Consider the following 23,718-nt stretch of genomic DNA (forward strand, 5'->3'; position numbering starts at 1 on the left):
GTGTGAATTACGTTACAGTAAAAGAATTCAAGAGTCAAAACTTCCAAAACGGTACGCAACTTCAAAAACGTTACATGCAAAAATATATCTTTTGACATAGCACAGAGAAACTATGTGATTCAAATGGTTCTGAGCACTATGGGACTTAACATCTGAGGTCATCAGTCCCGTAAACTGTGTGATTGTGAAACTGTGGCTTTCACTTGTTGCAGCTTATATGAGAAAACTGTTTTTTTTTTTTTTTTTTTTTTCTATGGGACTCAACTGCTGAGGTCATTAGTCCCCTAGGACTTTAGTTAAACCTAACTAACCTAAGGACATCACAAACATCCATGCCCGAGGCAGGATTCGAACCGGCGACGTAGCAGTCTTGCGGTTCCAGACTGCAGCGCCTTTAACCGCACGGCCACTTCGGCCGGCACAAAACTGTTATGTTTTCATCATTTCCTTGGGAGTGACCACATTCACAGTCATACGAACACCTAAGTCGGACAAGTATACATATCTCAGTCTTTTACCAGGCATACAAATTAGGAGCGTCGATAAGAGATTTATATCGTATGACACACGTACGTCACTAATGCCGTTTATGACACACCAGACGTGTTTTCCGGTGGAGGATTCGTCTGACTTGTCGCTTTGTCATTAAACGTTAGCGGTTCCCATTCGAAGGCTGCTAATAAAGTAGTTATGCAGAATCAACCGTCATTGCAGGTCCCTACCTTTCACCTCGATGTTGCAAACGGACGTTACACCACGACACAGACACAAATCTGAACACAGCGAACAATGAAGAAGAAAAAAAAATAAGTAAAAATTTGTCACTAGGGAGTAACAACACGGCTTCCCTGCTTGGTAGTCCAACGCCATGACCACCTTTTTTTTCTTTTTTTTCTTTTGTTTCTTTATTGTTCGTTGTGTAAGAAACTATCAGCCTCGATAGTGGTAATGAAACCAAACTTTACCTAGATTTCAGGCCAAATAATTGAGCCTTCTTCAGAAGATATACCTGAATCTATAATTTGTCTAGAAATAAAACGAAAACAGCCTGAATAGGCGTAGTTACATTTTAAAAATGCGGCACATAAGTACTAAGTCAACACCAAGACTTAACTTAAGCTCTGGCGTGCGCCTCGTCTCCATGAGACCATGACTATCAAAGTTAAAGACCAACGCAGTTATATCTTAAAACAAATAACTTACAGAAAGGTTGAAAATCTTAAATAGTAAAATTTCCTATATGTCTTTTCGGGTGAAGCACGTTTTATCATATAATATCTATTTAACAATAGCCTTTAATATAAGAGGCGATAATTCTCTTCTGTAGCGCGTAGTGAAACTGACCTCTGTCGGTAGATAGACTATAAGGGCGATGAAAGGGCGTTGCACGTCCGTTCACGCAATTACCATATTTTTTACACGTGAAACATAATTTGACCTATGCTGGTCATTTGCTATTACATGGCTATGAAGTGGCGTTCTTCGTTCACTTACGCGTTATTTTTAGTAATAAGATAAAAAATTATTCTTGATAATATTCTTCATTCAGTGCGTGTCAGCAATAAGAAGTATATCTACATCAACTGATAAAAACACCTACTCGACCATCTGTGTACAGGTTAACCGGGATTATTGCATTATGGCGTTTACGTACTACAGTTTCGCTGTTTTATGTCGTATGTCGTCTTTCATCAATAACGATGGATGCGTTATGCAGCATTCGTTGTGAAAGGGCCGATATGTTCTAATAGTGTAAGTCGAGAAGTGTGTCCGAACTTATATAAATCAATGCTTAGTTTGTTACATTTTAGTCATAATCTGGTGCAGAGGCTTTATGTTTAAGATTTTCAACCTTTCTATAAGTTATTTGTTTTATGATATAACTGCGTTGGTCTTTTGTCTTTGACAGTCATGGTCTCAGTTAGACATGAGTAATGTTCCCCGTCATCTTGTTTCGCAGGGCGTTATCTAGTCCTACTTACAAGGGAACATCTCCATCACACCCCCCTCAGATTTAGTTATAAGTTGGCACAGTGGATAGGCCTTGAAAAACTGAACACAGATCAATCGAGAAAACAGGAAGAAGTTGTGTGGAACTATGAAAAAATAAGCAAAATATACAAACTGGGTCGTCCATGCGTAAGATAGGCAATATTAAGGGCAGTATGAGACTAGGAGCGCCGTGGTCCCGTGGTCCCGTGGTTAGTGTGAACAGGTGCAGAACGAGAGGTCTTCAGTTCACATGACATACGTTGAAGTTCGTTGTTGATCGTTTCACTCAGTTTTTTTTTTTTTATTATATTACAGAGGTTAGGTCAGGTTAGTGTTGTTTAACGTCCCGTCGACAACGAGGTCATTAGAGACGGAGCGCAAGCTCGGGTTAGGGAAGGATGGGGAAGGAAATCGGCCGTGCCCTTTCAAAGGAACCATCCCGGCATTTGCCTGAAACGATTTAGGGAAATCACGGAAAACCTAAATCAGGATGGCTGGAGACGGGATATATTACAGAGAACAGCCAGTTCTCTGACCGAACACGTTGAGCTACTGTGCCGGTGCTTAACCACGATGCCGTTGCTGTATTGAGCTACTGTAAATTGCATTTCTTTTTTCATCGGACCTTCTACTGTTTTTATTTTGCTTTTCTCTTTCACAGTTCAGTGCACGTCCTTCGAGAATTCATGCTTGATCTCTGTTCAGTTTTTGACGGGCTGTCCACAGGGCCCTCTTACCACTAATTCTGAGGGTGGTGCGATGGGGAGTTCCCCTCGTGAGGTGCGCTGAACGACTAGTAAAGTCTTCAGAATGAGATTTTCACTCTGCAGCGGAGTGTGTGCTGATATGAAACTTCCTGGCAGATTAAAACTGTGTGCCCGACCGAGACTCGAACTCAGGACCTTTGCCTTTCGCGGGCAAGAGCACTTGCCCGCGAAAGACAAAGGTCCCGAGTTCGAGTCTCGGTCGGGCACACAGTTTTAATCTGCCAGGAAGTTTAGTAAAGTCTTGTTTGTACGGTCCCTATCGCGTGCCGCAGCAGCCTCAACAAGCGGCTTCAGAGCGTCGGAACTGCGTGTAGCGGCTGAGGGGAGGTCAGTGTTTATCTGGCGGCCAGTTTGTCCGTTTAATGGCACGCCTCCCCAGGGCGAGCGCGTATTTACCGCCTCCTGGCAGTCAGTTAGCGATAGCACGGCAGCCTCACCGTCCTCTGGGGACTGCGGGTCAGTGACCGCCGCAGCAGGCGGCCACATCGCTTCGCTCCACCGTCTGCAGCCTCGCGGACATTCCACTGCCTCCCACGCAGCGGCGTTCTGCTGTCTCTCACACCAACTGTTAAGTCTTTTTGCTACTATTATTCACAGTCGAGCCCTACTCAGAGGCGTACTGATGTGGTCCTGCGCCTCTACAACTTTTTCTACACGTCTTTAGCATATTTAATAATCCTGTGTGCGTGAGAATGTGTTGACTGGAATACACTCTTTAAAATGCTGAAGCTAGAGGAAGTAAAATACAGGAATCCTAAAGTTATCTACAACTTGGACAGAACCAAGACTACAGAGTTGAAACACACGAATGGGAAGCAGTAGTTGAGAAGAAATTGAGACAGGGCTGTTGCTTATCGCCAGTGTTAGTCTGTCCACACTGAGCAAGCAGTAAAAGAATCCAAGGAAAAATTTGGGAAGATAGTTAACTTTCAGGAAGATGAAATTGAATCTAACGAGATTTGCCAACGATATAATAATTCTGTCAGAGATGACAAAGGGGACTGGAGGAGCAGCTGATTGGAAGAATAGCAGCTTGAAAAGAGGCTGTAAGATGAACATCAATGAAAGTAAAACAGTAGTAACGGAATGTTACCTAATTAAATCAGCCAATGATGAGGGGATTATATTAGAAAATGAAACACTAAAAGTAGTTTACAAGGTCTGCGATTTGAGCATCAAAATAACTAATTATAGGCAAAGTAGAGCGGGCTGTCAATAGCAAGAAGAGCTTCTCAAAAACGGAATTTTGCTAATGTCAAATATACTGGGTTGGTGCATAATTCGTAACGTTTTTCCCACAACATGTACACATAACAGAGTCATCAATAGTGCAGTATGTGATCAAAAGCATCCGGACACCTCGCTGAAAATGACGTACAAGTTCATGGCGCCCTCCATCGGTAATGCTGGAATTCAATACGGTGTTGACCCACCCCTAGCCTTGATGACAGCTTTCACTCTCGCAGGCAACAGATGCGGGAAGCTTTCTTGGTAAATGGCAGCCCATTCTTCACGGAGTGCTGCATTGAGAAGAGGTATCAATGTCGGTCCGTCAGGCCTGGCACGAAGTCGGCGTTCGAAAACATCCCAAAGGTGTTCTATAGGATTCAGATCAGGACTCTGTACAGGTCAGTCCGTTACAGGGATGTTATTGTCGTGTAACCACTCCGTCACGGGCCGTGCATTATGAACAAGTGCTCGATCGTGATGAAAGATGCAATCACCATCCCCTAATTGCTCTTCAACAGTGGGAAGCAAGAAGGTGCTTAAAATCTATGTAGGCCTGTTCTGTGATAGTGCCATGCAAAACAACAAGGGGTGCAAGCCCTCTCCATGAAAAACACAACTACACCATAATACCACCGCCTCCGAATTTTACTGTTGGCACTACACACGCTGGCAGATGACGTTCAAATGGCTCTGAGCACTATGCGACTTAACTTCGGAGGTCATCAGTCGCCTAGAACTTAGAACTAATTAAACCTAACTAACCTAAGGACATCACACACATCCATGCCCGAGGCAGGATTCGAACCTGCGACCGTAACGGTCGCTCGGCTCCAGACTGTAGCGCCTAGAGCCTCACGGCCACTCCGGCCGGCGCAGATGACGTTCACCGGGCATTCGCCATACCCACACCTTGCCATCGGATCGCGACATTGTGTACTGTGATTCGTCACTCCACGCAACGTTTACCCACTGTTCAATCGTCCAATGTTTACGCTAATTACACCAAGCGAGGCGTCGTTTGGCATTCACTGGGGTGATGTGTGGCTTACGAGCAGCCGCTCCACCACGAAATCCAAGTTATTCCACCTCCTGCCTAACTGCCATAGTATGTGCAGTGGATCCTGATGCTGTTTGAAATTCCAGTATGACGGTCTGGATAGATGGTTCCCTATTACACATTACGACCCTCTTCAACTGCCGGCGGTCTCTGTCAGTCAACAGACGAGATCGGCCTGTACGCTTTTGTGCTGTACGTGTCCCTTCACGTTTCCACTTCACTATCGCATTGGAAACAGTGGACCCAGGGATGTTCAGGAGTGTGAAAATCTCGCGTACAGCTGTATGACACAAGTGACACCCAGTCACCTGACCTGTTCGAATTCCGTGAGTTCCGCGGAGCGCCCCATTCTGCTCTCTGACGATGTGTAATAACTACTGAGGTCACTGATGTGGAGCACCTGGGATTAGGTGGCAGCACAATGCACCTAATATGAAAAACGTATGTTTTGGGAGTGTGCGGATACTTTTTATCACATAGTGTATATTCACCTTTACTATTTACAACAGTCTGCCAAAGGCGCGGAAATTTTTCGATTCCGCGACTGTACAAATCACGTGATTTTGAGGCAAAGCACCCGTCGAACTTATTTTCATCCGCAGTGGAAGTTCATTGAAGATTGTCAGATACAGAACGCGAAAGGCGAAAATCTGAGAGGGCAATATCACGTTAATTAAGTGGGAGCGAAATGTCAGTCTAGCAGAATGCTGGTGGCCGTTATCATGGAGTAGCTCCATTTTACACAGTCTTCCTGGTCGTTGTTCTTGAAGTGCGACTGCAAGACGTCTCAGTTGTTGACAGTAAATATCAACAGTGACGGTTATTCATAGTACACCACCCCGTCGCTGATCCACCAGATGCATAACACTATGTTTTGTGGATGTGTGCAGATCTTTTTACGTGGTGTTGCTGCTTTGTTTGAGCTCAATCATTCCTTTCTTTTCCTTATGTACACTATTTCTCGTCACCAGTAACAATACGGATGGGAATGGTGGGTGTTGTTCGCTAATCAATTGATGGCGAGCAAGCAGATATGCACATACGAGTGTAGACACTTGTTGATTTTTGTGATTTTGGCTTAGAGTATGCGGTATCCACACACCTTATTTTCGAACCTCCACCTGTCAATGCAAATGTAGCTCGGTGGCGGAATGATCACAATTAACCTCAGATACCAGTTCTCGAGTGCACTGACGGGTACCATTCTGGAATAATGAATGACCTTCATCAAGCCCAAAGGTCTCCCTGAACGTGTAATGTCAAAACTATCCTCCTTAAAACGAGAAAAAACATTTTCTTGCTCTGTCCGATGGCATTATCCTCATACACAGCCCGCCCGGTTGGCCGCGCGGGAAGGAGCGCCTGGTGAGCGTCCGGTGAACCAGTCAGTCTGTGGATGGTTTTTAGGCGGTTTTCCATCTGCCTCGGCGAATGCGGGCTGGTTCCCCTTATTCCGTCTCAGTTACACTATGTCGGCGATTGCTGCGCAAACAAGTTATCCATGTACGCGTACACCACCATTACTCTACCACTCAAACATAGGGGTTACACTCATCTGGTGTGAGACGTTCCCTGGGGGGTCCACCGTGGGCCGAACCGCACAATAACCCTGGGTTCGGTGTGGGGCTGCGGAGGGGTGAAGTGGAGTGCAGTAGTCGTCGTGGGGTTGTGGACCATTGCGGCTGCGGCGGGGCGGAACGTCTCCGTCGTTTCTAGGTCCCCGGTTAACATACAATACAATACAATACAGTCCTCATACACGGTGCAAATGTTTCTGGCTGCCTCCACTGCTGTTGCCCCCTCTGCTGGACCCAAACAGAAGAACATGCAGCAAATGTTCCAATTTCTCCTCTTGGCTTTCCATTTTCTAGCGTCCCCAGCTTTGCTCACTGCCTCCAGACTACAAAATGACAATATGTAAACCCAAATAGCAACAGTGAACTACAAATAAAAAAAGACAATCGATAAATAAACCCATAGCAACCGGAATACTAACACGTAAAACAGAAATGCTACAAACTTATGCACCAACCTAATAAATTTAAATAGTAGGAAGTTCTTCCTGAACAAATTTCTCTGCAGCGTAGCCTCGGATGGAGGTGAAATGTGGACGACAAACAGGTCAGACCAGAAGAGCATATAAGCTTTCCAAGTATGGTCCTCCTTCAGAATGCTGCTGATGAGATTGGTTCGTTCAATACCTAATGAGGAGATACTGAATCGAACTGAGAAAGTCCAAATTAGCTACAACTTGACTATCAGAGGACATGGGTTAACAGGATTATTTATGAGACATGATGCATCTAGAAATCGTCAATTTGGTAATGGAGGCAAGCCTGGTAATAAAACCTGTAGAGGGAGACCAAAGCTTGGATACAGTAACCAAGTTCAAATGGATATAGGTTGCATTAGTTATGAGAAGATGAAGAGGCTTGCTCAGGATATAATAGAGTGAAGAGCCGTTTTTAAACTGTGGACAACAGCAACAACAGCATGCTTGATAAGAATAAACCATCATAGAAAAGTTACGCGAATGAATTAGATTGATGAAGAATAAGACACACAACAAAGTGAATGTATCATTTCACTAATTATATTACAAGCTGTGTATTTATTTAGTTAACCATCGTTCAGGGACCTCGTATAACCATGCGCCTCCCTTAAAAACTGCCTCCGATAGAGCCTGTCCTGTGCAGAATCCATCCAGTTTCCTGTGAATCCTAGCTGTTACATGTCTTCCCGTAGTCCATCTTCCCATCTTGTTCGTGGTCTTCCCTGGGAGCGCTTTCCCTCTGGCCTTGCTATCCACACTACATTACGAATAGCGTCACCTCTCATCACTGTAACATGCCCAGCGCATTACAGCCGCTTAGCTTTCTGTGCAGTATTAGACTTGTTCATCACAGCGCATATTTCTCCATTTTTCAGTCTCTTCTACCCTGTTTCTCCCTTCAATTGAGTGTCTCCGTGAGTTGCCAGGAGAAGGTTCCCGCCAGGTGGACTATATCACTGGCAAATCACGTCACTGATATTTCCCGCACACTGTACATTAATCTCTACATTGTCCAGTGCTGTAATATACTACGTATTGTGAGGTAACAGGCGAGTTGTTGCGCCCTGAAAATATTCTACATGCCCGGGTTCCCGGGTTCGATTCCCGGCGGGGTCAGGGATTTTCTCTGCCTCGTGATGACTGGGTGTTGTATGATGTCCTTAGGTTAGTTAGGTTTAAGTAGTTCTAAGTTCTAGGGGACTGATGACCATAGATGTTAAGTCCCATAGTGTTCAGAGCCATTTGAACCATTTTTGAAAATATTCTAAGTTCGGAGTTGGCGTGGCCGCACGGGCCGTTCAGCAAGCAGGGGCTCGTCAGCAACCGTGTGGTGCCGAACATTAGCCAGAGCAAGAGGGGTAGCCCAGGCGAGTGGTCCAGGCCGACCGCGTGGCTGGGAATCCCATGCTGACGCTGTATCGAGGACTGTACTTTGTGTGGATGAAGGAGACTTACATGTCGGGAGTGCCAAAGATGGAGGACTTTGTGAATCCACAATGGCAGACATTTCACGGTTCACGTAGAAATTAATACTAGCCAGAGGAATCATGGTACCTTAAAAATAAACATGTACATTACCATTATTTGCACCAAGATTCTGATGGTGTAATCAGATTTTCAATATCTTTATTAGTGTAAAGTTTAGTATCTGACTGTAAATTATAAAAGTAACACCCAGCAACGAATTTCCAAAATCTAAACGGTTAATCCAGTTTTGTTGATCGCCATGTCCTTAGAAAGCTATTAGTGTAAACCTAAACTGGTATGAATTACAGGCATGTAACTTGAATAGTACATGAGATATTGGAGATCAAAGTGGCCGATTACTATTGATCGCGTCAGGCTATAAGTACTCCACAGTTACACGAGAAAAACGGTAGCAGCATACTTATAAACATATTTATTCGCCAATGTCTTTGTTTATATACTATTCATGAAGAAATTGGTCAAACATTTACTGTGTTTCAGAAAGCACAGAAACATTAGGCTACTGGCCTACTTTTGTCTCTATTCCTTTGATATATGTTTATTTGATTTGTTTACGTATTTAATAATGTATATTAGAGCATGTTTATGGTCCACCCATAGGAATATTTGTTTAATTTCAAGATATTTAAATGTAAATCCAGTATTTCGTTTGTGTTTCAATATGTTTGAGAGTGTGCGTTCGCTCGGAGACGTGGCGGGAGTGCTGTAGCCCGTCACAGCGCTCGATACTATGGTAGGCGACTACTGAAATCAGTGGAGAGACTGGATGGAAGTGGGGCAGGAGCATCGGGTCGCATAGGACAGGGGAATGCTAGACGGGAAGGCACGACAGATGGTCACAGGAAATACTTGGAGAGTGTTGAGCAGTTTGCGCGTGGTCACGGGAGATAGAAATATTTCGTAGTGCCGACTTGGGAACTTGTGAGATTTCCGTGGCTTCTGAAGTGAAGATGTAGTATGCGTTTGGAAGTGAATATCTCGCGAGCTATGTTGTTGCTCATAACTAATTACGTGAAGTAGGAATCTACTGTTTCCCTGTTATTCAACTTTTGTTTTATTTAATTGCTGCACCATGTAATGGTACTTGAATTACGTAACCATTACGGAACCTCAACTCAACCTCTCGATACCAGCGATATTCTACTGTGTTTCTGTTAACTAAACATATTTCTGAGACAACATTCAGATTTGATTTCATTTGTGATACATCGATATGTTTATATTGCAATGATATTATTCTTATGTGTATTTTTCTCTTTTATCACTATGATCTTTGATGTACTTGTAACTCTGATTTTTTGGGCTCGCAAGTAGTGAGTTAGAGTCGGACCTTGAAAAAATCGAGTCTTGGACGTCATGTTGGAAAGACGCATAACGTAGTCAGCTTATAAAATGTGAACTTTAACAGTGAGGAAGTTGTTTTCAAGTATGTTTTGTATTGTGAAGTGATGTTTTGTGTGTTACGTGCTATCGCAACAAAAGAAATAAAAAAGAAGTGTAACTTAAATTCGGGGTGCTGATTATTTTTTTACATCACAATTGTGCTAACTTTGAAAGGTTTAATCTTCAAGAACGGTATGTGAAGCGCATCTATAAAACTCTTGAATATAGCAGAATACAAGCTAGGCCTTTTTGCATCCGAGCTTGGAATCACCATCACCTAGGTTTTCGACGATTGAGCCATGGTTTTACAACGAGACCAGCATGGGAAACACGAAAAGACGAGTACCTAATTTATTCATTATTACGTGAAATGACTTTATTAACTGTGCTCTAATGACATCTGCCACATAATAACTTTGTTGTTGCCCGAAAATGCAGAATTTAGTAGCGTGAGCAACGCCACAATCATTATTAAATTTTGACCTTTGTTGTGGTAGGGTTGTTAGAACCATCGACACCAATAAGTGATTTACAGCAATAAATGGCATTCAAAAATGGTTCAAATGGCTCTGAGCACTATGGGACTTAACTTCTAAGGTCATCAGTCCCCTAGAACTCAGAACTACTTAAACCTAGCTAACCTAAGGACATCACACACATCCGTGCCCGAGGCAGGATTCCAATCTCCGACCGTAGCGGTCGCGCGGTTCCAGACTGTAGCGCCTAGAACCGCTCGGCCACCTCGGCCGGCAATAAATGGCATTCTTAAAGGTACTTCTGCTATCGGACTCATCAACTAAAGTCGTTAAAATAGTGCCTGCAGATTTCATTTAATTGCAATCTTTCATTTATAAATTTCTATGTTACATTCAAAATTCGCAATTGCCGAGTGACAGGAACCTTCGACCATTCGATTCATGTGTATATTCATATTGTATACTGCAGACTCAGCAGTATTTGGTTTGGAATGTGGCAACTACATATCCCAGCTCCTAGACAACGAAACCAGCCAAAACTTTATTTCAACTCTGAATTGAGGGTACATAGTTCAGGGTCACATTTTTTTATCTGCAAGTCCGAAATATATTGTTCACTTCTTTCATTTTCAAATGTTAAGAACATGGATTTCGTTACATTGGGGCTTAAGCTCTGATGAAGAAAATATGAGGTTACAACTGGCACACCACCAGCTGCAACTGATCGCAGCTCATTATAAAAACATAGAAGTGTCGTGTATATACTTTACCAAGTGTGAGCTGGGGGACTGAGTAATCTTATTACTGAACAGCAGGAAGAGAAATGGACCAATAACAGTACCTTGGGTACATCCAGTGTAGGGTGAGTCAAAAAGGTCTATACACCTTTGCAATGATGAAGAAATTTATTGAGGTAACTTACAGAATCGGTAGATGCGTCATTTTGTACCAAACGACCTTACGTTTCCATAAAATTGTCAAGCATCATGTTGGTTCGACGGTACTAGGATGCGGCAAACATTCCTCTAGTAATCAATTTCTTACCACAGTTGTTGCAGCAAATGAGGCATAACTTCTGCGGTGGCAGCGTAGATTCGATTTTTCAGGTCGGCTAAATTGTTTGGTAGAGGTGGAACATGTTGTGGCTTGGCAAGACAACCAAGCCACTATGAGGAAGCCGAAAGGCACGCGTTTAAGCTCACGCAGGCTGGCGTGAGGTCTGGAACATGACAAGGAATTTATAGTAGCAAAGAACGTACGTAACTACTGGAATACTTAACTTTAATTCATAATTGGTGAACATCGCTCTTGACGGTACATGTTTTACAGCATCAATAGTAACTGGTAATGGCGCCTTGCTAGATCGTAGCAAATGACGTAGCTGAAAGCTATGCTAACTATCGTCTCGGCAAATGAGAGCGTAATTTGTCAGTGAACCATCGCTAGCAAAGTCAGCTGTCTAACTGGGGCGAGTGCTAGGAAGACTCTCTAGACCTGCCGTGTGGCGGCGCTCGGTCTGCAATCACTGATAGTGGCTACACGCGGGTCCGACGTATACTAACGGACCGCAGCCGATTTAAAGGCTACCACCTAGCAAGTGTGGTGTCTGGCAGTGACACCACAGAACATACACACGGTCTTTGATGAAACCCCAGAGAAAGAAATCCATCTCGGTCAGCTTCATCGAGTTATGAATTTAAAAAGTTTTCAAGCGTATCCAGATACACAATACAAAAACACACAGCGAACACACTCTGCAACTCTGCACCTGTGAAAGTAGCCATTTTAACTGTGCACTACATTGGCGCTCCTGGTAGCGGATTGGAGTACTCGTGCACTACGTATCTCAAACTTGAGGTTGTTTGCTACAAAATAATACATATACCGATTCTGTAAGTTATCGCAATAAATGTCTATATATGTCCAAAGTTGTGAAGTCCTTTTGACTCACCCTGTATTACCGTAAATATGCAACCGTTTGCTGGAATTGACATTTTATTGGTCTTTAACTGTAATATCATAACATATCCAATATCCTCTTGAAAGTAACCCACTCACGAATAAAGCTAGTACCACTACTACACCACTTTAGTAGTAAGATAGCACTATATCATATCACAGTGGAATGAAGAGACTCACTATGTTACGATCTTTCCTTCTAGCACTGGCACAGAGATATCTAAAATGACGCGACAGGGCGTCCTTGTCGTGCAGTGTTGCCGCCACATTAGCCGTATTTCATAGTGAAAAGTGGTTCAAATGGTTCAAATGGCTCTGAGCAATATGGGACTTAACTCCTGAGGTCATCAGTCCCCTAGAACTTAGAACTACTTAAACTAACTAACCTAAGGACATCACATACATCCATGCCCGAGGCAGGATTCGAAACTGCGACCGTAGCGGTCGCGCGGTTACAGGCTGTTGCACCTAGAACAGCTCAGCCACCCCGGCCGGCGTCAAAAGTGGGCTACATTATTTTCTAAGACTTGATATCGAATAAAACAACAAGTTTACTGCTACCAGTCATTTTTTATTTATATCCACAATGTGTTTTGAAGATTTAATCCTCCCTCATATACAATAGTATCTGAAGCAAATCACTGTTTAAGTTTCAAAAGAGTTGCTCTTCAGAGAATGCCATTTACACGTTCACTCACCATCTTTTACAAGCATTAAATAACAAAATAGGGCCGTTTGGTATTTTATGCGACCTCTCTAAGGCATTTGAGGGTGTGAATCACAATATTTTCTTAGATAAATAGACGTTCTGTGAGAGTGATGGTATAGCCAACCAATGGATAATGTCACATCTAACCAAAAGAATGCAGTAACTTGTACTTCGAAATTCATGCAATATAGTCCAGGGACATAATTCTGAGGAGAAACTACATATGAGGTTCCTCAAGGTTCAATGTTAGGTCCACTACCGTTCCTCATGTATACAAACGATCTTCCACCTAGTATAAAACAAGCAAATCAGTTCTTTTTGCACATACCATTAGTACTCTAAGCAACCCAGACATATGTACAGAAACAGAAAAAGTGGTAAAGAAAGTTCTTAAAAGTATCATTGACTGGTTTTCTACAAATGGTCTCATCCTCAATTTTCAAAAGACACAGCATATTCACTTCTGCTCATCTACACGTACTACATCATTGATAAATGCAACACATGGTCAGGAAATAATAAATGGGCGTAAACTTCAAAATTCTTATTGGTTCATATTGATGAGAGCCAACAGCCTTGCTGCAGTGGTAACACTGGTACCAGTTAGATCACCGAAGTTAAGCTCTGTTGGGGTAGGTTAGCTCTTGGATGGGTGACCATCTGGTCTGCTAAGCGCTTTTGGCAAGCGGGGTACACTTATCCCTTGTGAGGCAAACTGAGGAGCTACTTGATTGAAAAGTAGCGGTTCTGGTCTCGTAAACCGACATATGGCCAGGAGAGTGGTGTGCTGACCACATGCCCCTCCATATCCGCATCCAGTGGCGCCTGTTGGCTGAGGATTATACGGCGGCTGGTTATTATTGTTGGGCCTTCATGGCCTGTTCAGGCGGAGCTCTGTTCAGTTCCATATTGATGAGAATTTAAATTGGATAAAGCACGTTTTGGAACTCCTAAAACAACTTAGTTCAGGCACATTTGCACTTAAAGTCATCGCAAATCTTGGGAGAGACAATTCAGTTAGTTGAAGTAGTTTGCATGACTACATTCAATAATTTCATATGGAACGATGTTCTGGGGTAACTCATCTTTAATAAAGGAAGTCTTCATTGTGCAAAAACGTGCTGCAAAAAAAAAAAAAAATATATAGTGTTCTCCACTATCATCTTGTTGACATCTCGTTAAGGAGTTGGGCATTCTAACTATTGTCTCTCAGTATATTTATTCCCTCATGAAATTTGTTACAAATTATCCACTACAGTTCAAAAAGAGCATTGAGATAAATAATTACTATACCAGAAGTAAAAATGACATTCATCACTCCACGTTAACGTTGTGTTTAGCACAGAAAGGAATGTACAATGCTGCAACAAAAAATTTTGATTACTTGCCCCGTGATATAAAATATCTGACAGTCAGCAAAGTAAAGTTTGATAGAAAATTGAGAAAGTTTCTCCATGACAACTCCTTCTAGTCCATAGAAGAATTTCTGTTACTGTAATGTGTACAAGGTGGTGGGTAGTTATTGTAATGTGGAATAGGTGGTATGTAGGAATTACTAACTCACATCTGTATCTTTTTGTATAAAAGAAGAAAACAGAAATGTTGAAAATGTAGCCGTATGTAGAAATTAATTTGTGATGCGAATGTAAAATGACTCTTTCCACATTATTACGATCTACCATGTAAAATGATTCATGGGACATGTGACTAACTAAGCACCATTTCAGGACAGTAGTTTTTGGGAGATTTGTGACTGAAAACTAAACGTATATCTAAAGGTGAAAATAAACAGCTAAAACATCTCATAAAAATTTGAAGTGGCGACATTCACGTTGTAAGTCGGCTGTTTAGGTTTTTATGGGTAACGCCACGTAGCACTCTGTAATAAAATCACTGACTGTGATGTGTGCAGTCTGTGGCTGGTTAGCATTGTTAGAATATCCGCTATTGTAGTGTTGGGCAGTTGGATGTGAACAGCGAGTAGCGTTGCGCAGTTGGAGGTGAGCCGCCAGCAGTGGTGGATGTGGGGAGAGAGATAGCAGAATTTTAAGAGCGGACTATCTGGACGTGTGTCTGCCAGAAAGAGTAAATTTGTAATACTGGATGTCATGAACTGATATATATGATGACTTTTGAACATTATTAAGGTAAATACATTGTTTGTTCTCTATCAAAATCTTTCATTTGCTGACTATGCCTTTCAGTAGTTAGAATCTTTTATTTAGCTGGCAGTAGTGGCGCTTGCTGTATTGCAGTAGTTCGAGTAACGAAGATTTTTGTGAGGTAAATGATTCATGAAAGGTATAGGTTATTGTTAGTCAGGGCCTCTCTTTTGTAGGGATTTTTGAAAGTCAGATTGCGTTGCGCTAAAAATTTGTGTGGCAGTTTAGTGTTGATCAGAATAAGTGAAGACAGTAATGTGTGAGTACGTCGAGTTTTGCTCAGCTGTTTGAAAATCAAATGACGTAAGAGGTTTATCCGCACTGTAATTCATAAATTTTTCAAAGGAGAGGTTTCAACCTCAATAGAAATTGTCTCAAAAATAGCATCTTTCCAAATTATGTCAAGACTGACATCGAAACAAACACAACAACTGCAAAGAAAACATTAGAAGATGCGTAAAAACTATGGGTGAAAATGAACTGAAAGAACATTATAGTAAAGAACGGATGTTCAACACACAGCTTCATAATGCGCATTTGATGTAGTGAAAGTTGTCTCATAGACTAGAATATAATTCCATAACTGGAAAGATGAGGAAGTACAAAAAAAAAAAAAAAAAATGGTTCAGATGGCTCTGAGCACTATGGGACTTAACAGCTGAGGTCATCAGTCCCCTAGAACTTAGAACTACTTAAACCTAACTAACCTAAGGACATCACACACATCCATGCCCGAGGCAGGATTCGAACCTGCGGCCGTAGCGGTCGCGCAGTTCCAGACTGTAGTGCCTAGAACCGCTCGGCCACCCCGGCCGGCTCTGTCTCTATCCTTTCATCTTTATTTCTGAATCCCAGGCAAAATTGTTATTTATGTATAATTTTACCACTGTTGTCAACATACTTAAGGTTTGCAACAATTGACCTGATTATATTAACGAGTATTAATTTATATATATTGACGAGTATGAACATTAACGAGTATGAATTTGACAGCAAGATTCATTCGAACGCATGTATTCAACTACTCAAAGATCTTCACAACCCTTTAAAACTTATTCTAAAATAATAAGGTTGCTATGATATAGCTTTTATTCTTTGTACTCTAAGATGATGTTTCTGTTTTTCTATATGTTCTTTGCACCTGGTAGCCTCCAGACGCCATCAGTGTTTACAAGATATGACAACTATGATGTGTTACGATAGAGAAAGGAGCCTGCGACTTGTGGTATTCTATTTTACTTGTTTATTTTCACCTTTAGGTATAGGTTTAGTTTTTAGTCAAAAACCTTTCCAAAACCATGTTGTGAAATAATGTTTCTGTCTCTCGACTAGACAGTGCCATAAGTTACCCAAAATCGTAGCACAATCCACACATATGTCATCGTAACACATGTAAACCCACAGGCTGATAAAGGGTTAAACCTAAACGCGTTGTGACCTCCTCCAGTTTGCCGATGACACCGCCTTCCTTGCCCTTGCCTCCACCCTACAGCGCTCCCAACGCCTTCTCCAATCCCATCTTGACCGGTTCACCGCTTGGTGCAACCAGTGGTTGCTCAAGGTCAATCCTTCCAAAACCCAGGCGATCATTGTAGGCAAAACCACCCCTTCCTTCCGCCTCCTTGATTTCTATCTCACCGTCTATGGCCGTCCCATCGCCCTCACTCCCACCCTTAAGTACCTTGGCGTCACCCTCGATCGTCGCCTCTCCTGGACTCCCCATCTCCAGACAATCCAAGCCAAGGCACGTTCCCGCCTCCGCCTCCTCAAGCTCCTTTCCGGCCGTACGTGGGGTCTGGACCCCTCCACCATCCTCCACACCTATAAATCCCTCATCCGCCCTATCCTTTGTTATGCCCATCCAGCATGGATCTCCGCTCCCCCTACCTTTTATAAATCCCTCCAAATCCTTGAACGCCATGCTCTCCGCCTCGCCTATCGCATCCGTCTCCCCTCCCCCACGCGGATCCTCTACGATCTCATCCCCTTCCCCCACCTCCTCCTTTTCCTTGAAAGGATACGGATCCTCTACACCTCCCGCAAACTCGATCCTCCTCACCCGCTCGTCTCCCCGATCCTTTCCCACCCCCGCCAGCTGCCGCGCCTATATTCGCACATCCCACTCGGTCTCCACCTCTCCACCCTCCTTACCCTCTCCCAAGGTGGCTTCCGCCAGCTCCCCCTCCCTGATGATGCCCTCCTCCCTTCCATCTACCCCTCCTACCAACTTTGATCCTCCCGCCCTCCTCCTGTACTTATTCCTCCGTGCACCCTCCCTCCCTCCTATCCCTTTTCCCTCCCTCCTCCTTTTCTCCCCCCCTCCTCCCCCGGGCCTCCCCTCCCCTGTTCCTCTCCTCCTGCCCCCGACTCCTCAGCCATTGGCATCCTTTTTCTCCCCTCTCCACCACCTCCCCCTTCTACCCCTCTTGGCAGGTCCCCGGACTCGCACACGTTACGTGGACATTCGCGCGCCGGAGGTCGCCGCCATCAGTGTTTTGTGTGTTTAGTGTTTAGTGTTTAGTGTTCACCGTCCCCTCCGTCATTCACCAGTGCCATCATCATCTTCAGTGGTTGTGCGTCGTCTCATCAGCTAGCAGTGTGGATTATCGACGAGTGTGAACGGCTCCGTGATTGTCTCTATGTGTCTCCTGTTTTATTGCCCGCCGCTCTGTGACTTATGTGTCTTCTCACTGTTTGTGTCTTCTATGGCTGAAGAGCAGCGTAGTGTGCTGCTGACAGCCTGCCTGTTGTACAGGTTTTAAAATAACAATAAAGTAAAAAAAAAAAAAAAACGCGTTGTGAATATAAACAGTGACTGGTAACAGTAAACTTGTTGTTTACTCTGATATCAGTAAAAGTCACGGTAAAGCCTAACCTAAAATATCCGCGTTTAAAGTTCCAGGGCTTGTTTGGCGCCGGTGAGGATCGCATCGCGTGCGCTGTCGTTGCAGGCGCCGCCGCTGCCGGAAGACGGCGGGGCGTGGCTCGTCAAGTTCCGTTTCCCTCTTCCTCGCCCCTCGTTTCCCTTTATATCCTTTCGCTGCCGCCCTGCGCGCCGGAACGACCCCGCCCGCTCCCCGCTACGGCCTACGGCAGCCGTCAGCCGCAGTAGGACGAGACACGTCATCCGCTTTCAAGGAAATTGCTTCGCCGCGTCTGCACCTCAAAGCGCGGCTCGGCCCACCACACTCGCTGCCTGCCGGGTAAATAAACGCACCGCACCTGTCTGCCGGCTCTCCGAGAGCAGTCTCCCGTTATGTGGCCAATGTTAGCTCCATCAGTGTAACTTGCAATCGTACAGTTAGTGTACGATCGGAAGTCCTAGTTATAATGAAGAACCAGTTACAGACTTCGAAATTATAACTTTTGTATTCACAGTAAACTGGGCTCGTTTCCAGATTTTTTATGGATTATCCTGCTGCAAATGTAATTAAACCTTAATACTATGCCATCAGATGTAAAAATTGTTATTTTTTTTCCCTTAAAACTCTTTTGGGATGTTATGGAAGACATTTGAACAACTTGAAATCATCATAAATGCTTCAGAAATTTCATCCAAAAATTTGACGGCGTGAATATGTTAACCTTGTGTCAAAGGCTCTGGGAGAACGTTAGTAAAAAAAAAGAAAAAAAGTTTCATTACATAGTTTACGAAATCTCTTGCTCTATATTTAGATCTAAAATTGTATCGCTATATAAGTGCTGCTCATATATTTTCGGTAATCAAACCTGTATTCAAATCATCAGACATTTGTAGCTGTTAATTATAACTCCAGTTATGCACTCCTCTAAACCATACTACACTGCTGGAAAAAAATTAGTACACCCTTTAGGGGTTTCCGGTTCACTACAAATTTATTTATTTGTTCTTTTTTTTTATTTGTGGTAAGTTACTATGGGACCTTATTTTTTGAAAATATATTGCTATTAAGGCGAATTTTGAAACTAATAAAATAAGTGTGTGGTTTCTCCGTCAGAAATGAAAAAAAAAACACGTGTTTCAGCATTATTGTAGATTGAACCACTAAGGGTGTAAAATAGTGCATGAAAGCTTTTCTTGAAAGTAAGTTATTATTAAAGTAGTAATATAGTATTTTTAAAGCTACATCTATGAAAACTGGCATTTGATTTCTCGGTTAGAAACGAAAAATAAAGAAATAAACGTGTTTCAGTATGTAACTCTCCAGGCATTCCCGGCGATCTAATGACATCTTGGGTTGTCGGGTGTTCTGCCGAATATCGTGCAAGTACGACGCTGATATCCGGCAGAACACCCGACAACCCAAGATGTCGTGTTTCAGTATCTTTGGAAATTCAGCCCTCTAAGTGACTGACATTGGCAATGAAATCTTTATAATGTATTTCATTATGAAAGCTTGTTTAAAGCTAAATGTAAGTAAATTTGTAATTGGCTTCTCGGTTAGCCATTAAAAAAAACATGTTTCAGTGTTTTAGAAAGCGACACCGTACGTGTGTAAAATAGGGGACGGAAGTTTTTTTTTTGTCATAAGTACATTAAGAAAAGACCATACTTCTGTGGCCTCAATTAGCGAGCAACGTTTACATGATGTTGCAGTTTCTGAGCAACGCAAAAATTGGATTAAAGAAAAGCAAAATAAAAAAAAAATATCTGAGCAGACCATAGAGTGCACGCGCGCGAAAGAGCAGGCGCTAGTCCATACTAATGTTATAAATGCGAAAGTAACTCTTTCTGTTACGTTTTCAGGACTAAACCGCTAAACCGATTTCGATGAAATTTGGTACTAAGACAACATTAATGCAGAGCAAGAACATGGGATACTTTATACAGCGTGTAATACAAGTTATTTATTGGTTTGAAGAAAAATAATTACTCTTTTAAAAAGCTATTTACACTTTGGCTTTTGAGCATCATATTTGTGAAAACGCTTTGATTGACTCATACGTTGTACGTAATACGATTCAACGTAATGAATGCAATGCTTACTCAATCCTCAGCGTATTTAATCTGTTCTTCCATACTAATATTAGGAAATGCTAAAGCAACTCTGTCTCTTGCGTATTCACGACCAAACCGCTGAACCGATTTCGATGAAATTTGCTATGGAAACAGCTTGAAGTCTGAGGAAAAAAAATTGGAAATTTGTGGTAAGTTCCTATGGGACCAAACTGCTGAGGTCATCGGTCCCTAGGCTTACACTCTACTTAAATTAACTTACGCTAAGGACGACACACACACCCATGCCCGAGGGAGGACTCGAACCTCCGACAGGGGGGCCGCGCGAACCGTGGCAAGGCGCCACAGGTTTATTATTCCAACAGTGCATGTGGTGTACATGAAATGATTACATTTACAGATCAGTAGCAAAAGCGCTTCTGAAACGCCCATTTTGTTATTTGCTGTAGTTTCGCAGGCAGCAGTGCAGGTGCTGATTGTGGCATCCAGTCGATCGTACGGATGGCGAATATTGTTCTGGGATACGATATTCCACGTGTGATCGACCTGTTCACGTAGTTCTGTAAGAGTTGTTGGTTGACGAGCTGTACAATCCACTTCTCGTCCTGTCATATCCCACAAGTACTCGACGGGACACAAGTTCGGAGATAGTGCTGGCCAGGAAATTTACTGCACGTCTTGCAGAGCATATTGAGTTTCACAAGCAGTATGTACCAGAGCATTATCCTATTGCAACAACGTATCACCTTCCTGTTGCAAGAACGGCAAAAGATTGGGTCTAACAATATTCTGCACGCACTGAGCGCTGGTTAGTGTTGTAAGTCGACTGTTTAGGTTTTTATGTTGGTAACACCACGCATTGCTCTGTATGAAAATCACTGAATCTGCTGTGTGCAGTCTGTGGCTGGTTGGCATTGTTGAAATATTCGCCATTGTAGTGTTTGGCAGTTGGATGTGAACAGCGAGTAGCGTTGCGCAGTTGGAGGTGAGCCGCCAGCAGTGGTGGATATGGGGAGAGAGACGGCAGAATTTTAAAAGCGGACGATCTGGACGTGTGTCACCCAGAAGGAGTAAATTTGTAATACTGGAAATCATGAACTGATATATATATATATATATATATATATATATATTATGACTTTTGAACACTATTAAGGTAAATAGATTGTTTGTTCTCCATCAAAATCTTTCATTTGCTAACTATGCCTATCAATAGTTAGTGCCTTCAGTAGTTAGAATCATTTATTTAGCTGGCAGTAGTGGCGCTCGCTAAATTGTAGTAGTTCGAGTAACGAAGTTTGTTGTGAGGTAAGTGATTCATGAAAGGTATAGGTTATTGTTAGTCAGGGCCATTCTTTTGTAGGGATATTTGAAAGTCAGATTGCGTTGCGCTAAAAATATTGGGTGTCAGTTTAGTGTTGATCAGGATAAGTAAAGAGTACGTTCAGTTTTGCTCAGCTGTTTGAAAATCAAATAACGTAGAGGTTTATCAGCAAAGTAATTCATAAATTTTTCTAAGGGGACGTTTCAGCGTCTTCTGCAGAAAGACTGAAGGTGAACGAGAGTTGTAGCTTATCGCACCCTAGATGATAAGGCTTGGTTCAAATGGCTCTGAGCACTATGGGACTTAACTTCTGAGGTCATCAGTCCCCTAGAACTTAGAACTACTTAAACCTAACTAACCTAAGGACATCACACATATCCATGCCCGAGGCAGGATTCGAACCTGCGACCGTAGCGGTCGCGCGGTTCCAGACTGTAGCGCCTAGAACCGCTTGGCTACCCCGGCCGGCGATAAGGCTTGCAGTGGGGTCTTTGTGTCTTGGACGAAAGCACTCTGCGAGGCAGAGCTCACCAGATCCACGCCGTATGCTAAAACGACCATCAATTACGTGTAGGCAGAATCAGCTTTCATCGCTGATGACCACGGCGTGACATTCAATCTTCCAATTGATTCTCTGACTGCACCAGTCATGCCGTGCTTGCCGATCCTGTGGCTTGAAAGGAAGACAGGCTAAAGCTGTGCGTGCCCGTAGTCCCACTGCTGACAACCGGTTCGCAACAGTTCGTGTTGACACGTCTTTTCTCACAGGCCGCCTTACCTGTGCGTGTCATCTGCCACTGCTGCCCTTACAATACGATGATCATGGGGTGCGTCTGTACTGCTTGGATGTCCAGAACCTGATCTACGGGTGTGAGAATGTTCACGTGACCACTGATACCAGCATTTTTGCACAACTGACGCAACATGTTCAGCTGGTGTGGCAGTTCTCTTAAAGAACCACCCCTCCACCTGGAAGGCCCCAATCTGACTCCTTTCAAACTTGCTCAGTTGGCATTAAGAAGCACGAGTGCATCTCTGTGGCATGGTTGCCTGCTTGCTTCACACGTTTGTACCAGATGGCTCTCTGGTAGCGATGCCAATACGCTATTTGTTGGCGAACGACGCTGAAACCATTGACAGTACATCCACTACACCCCAGGTGGCGTAATCCGTCATCATATCAAACCTGACGTCGTTTTTCAAGGTTTACACACTTTTGCTAGCAGTGTACGTAAAATTTTCGGATTGTTGACTGTTATTTATTGCATGGAGGAGGCGCTATCACATCTGTCTGTGTTAAATCTGATTTCAGTGTACAATGATTTGAAGTTTGTGTTAGTTGTTGCCACATCATGCTAACCTCAAAAATGTCTATAGTAATGTTAATTTTGTCTCATGCAATGGGATACAATAAATGAAGAATAAAGTGGAAAAGTTCCATAGTTGTTAGCGTAGGCAGGCATATAAGTCAATACATTTTGAACAGTTAAGCATACTTTTTAAAGCTTTTATTACTTGTCCGTTTGTCACTCGAAGTTTCACCTCATTGTGATGTACATTTGCAGTTGCTCCAATAAAATCGCTCTAGGCTTTTCAAAGTATATGTTTTAGCAGTGATTACGATTGATTGAGACACAGATATGTTCTCGTATCGTGTTCGTCTTTCTAGGCGGCCTTGTCTAATGCGACCTTTGCTGTTGTGTAGAGTACATGGTAAACGTCACGAGTCCGTCATTACACAAACACGCCCATTTACCCGACAACAGTAATACTGCGATATTTTGCGCAAAAATTAACTGATAATGTCGCGCAAATATTATTCAGTTATTTGACAACTGTGATACCAAAATAGTGGACAACATACAGTATTAAAATACTACAAGGTGTTAATACATTTTAAGTAACAGAAATACAAATGTAAATGAGGAGGCCCTTATTGGTCACAATTATTTCGTACGTATTTGTTTTTTATTGGAAAATATTTACTAGTGATCACAATAACATGCTGTAAAAGATACAAAACTTTACTGAAGCATGTGCTCAAAATGCTTCCCCTCTGCTGCACTGCACATTTGTAGTCGCCGTTCGAATTATTTGTGAACGGCTGCGAGGGCGTCACGTGAGATATCAGAGCATGTTTCTATGATACGTTGCTTCATATCGTCTGGCGTAGTTGGTATTT

The sequence above is a fragment of the Schistocerca serialis genome, chromosome 8 (assembly GCF_023864345.2).
Source record: "Schistocerca serialis cubense isolate TAMUIC-IGC-003099 chromosome 8, iqSchSeri2.2, whole genome shotgun sequence".
In the NCBI taxonomy this organism is placed as follows: domain Eukaryota; kingdom Metazoa; phylum Arthropoda; class Insecta; order Orthoptera; family Acrididae; genus Schistocerca; species Schistocerca serialis.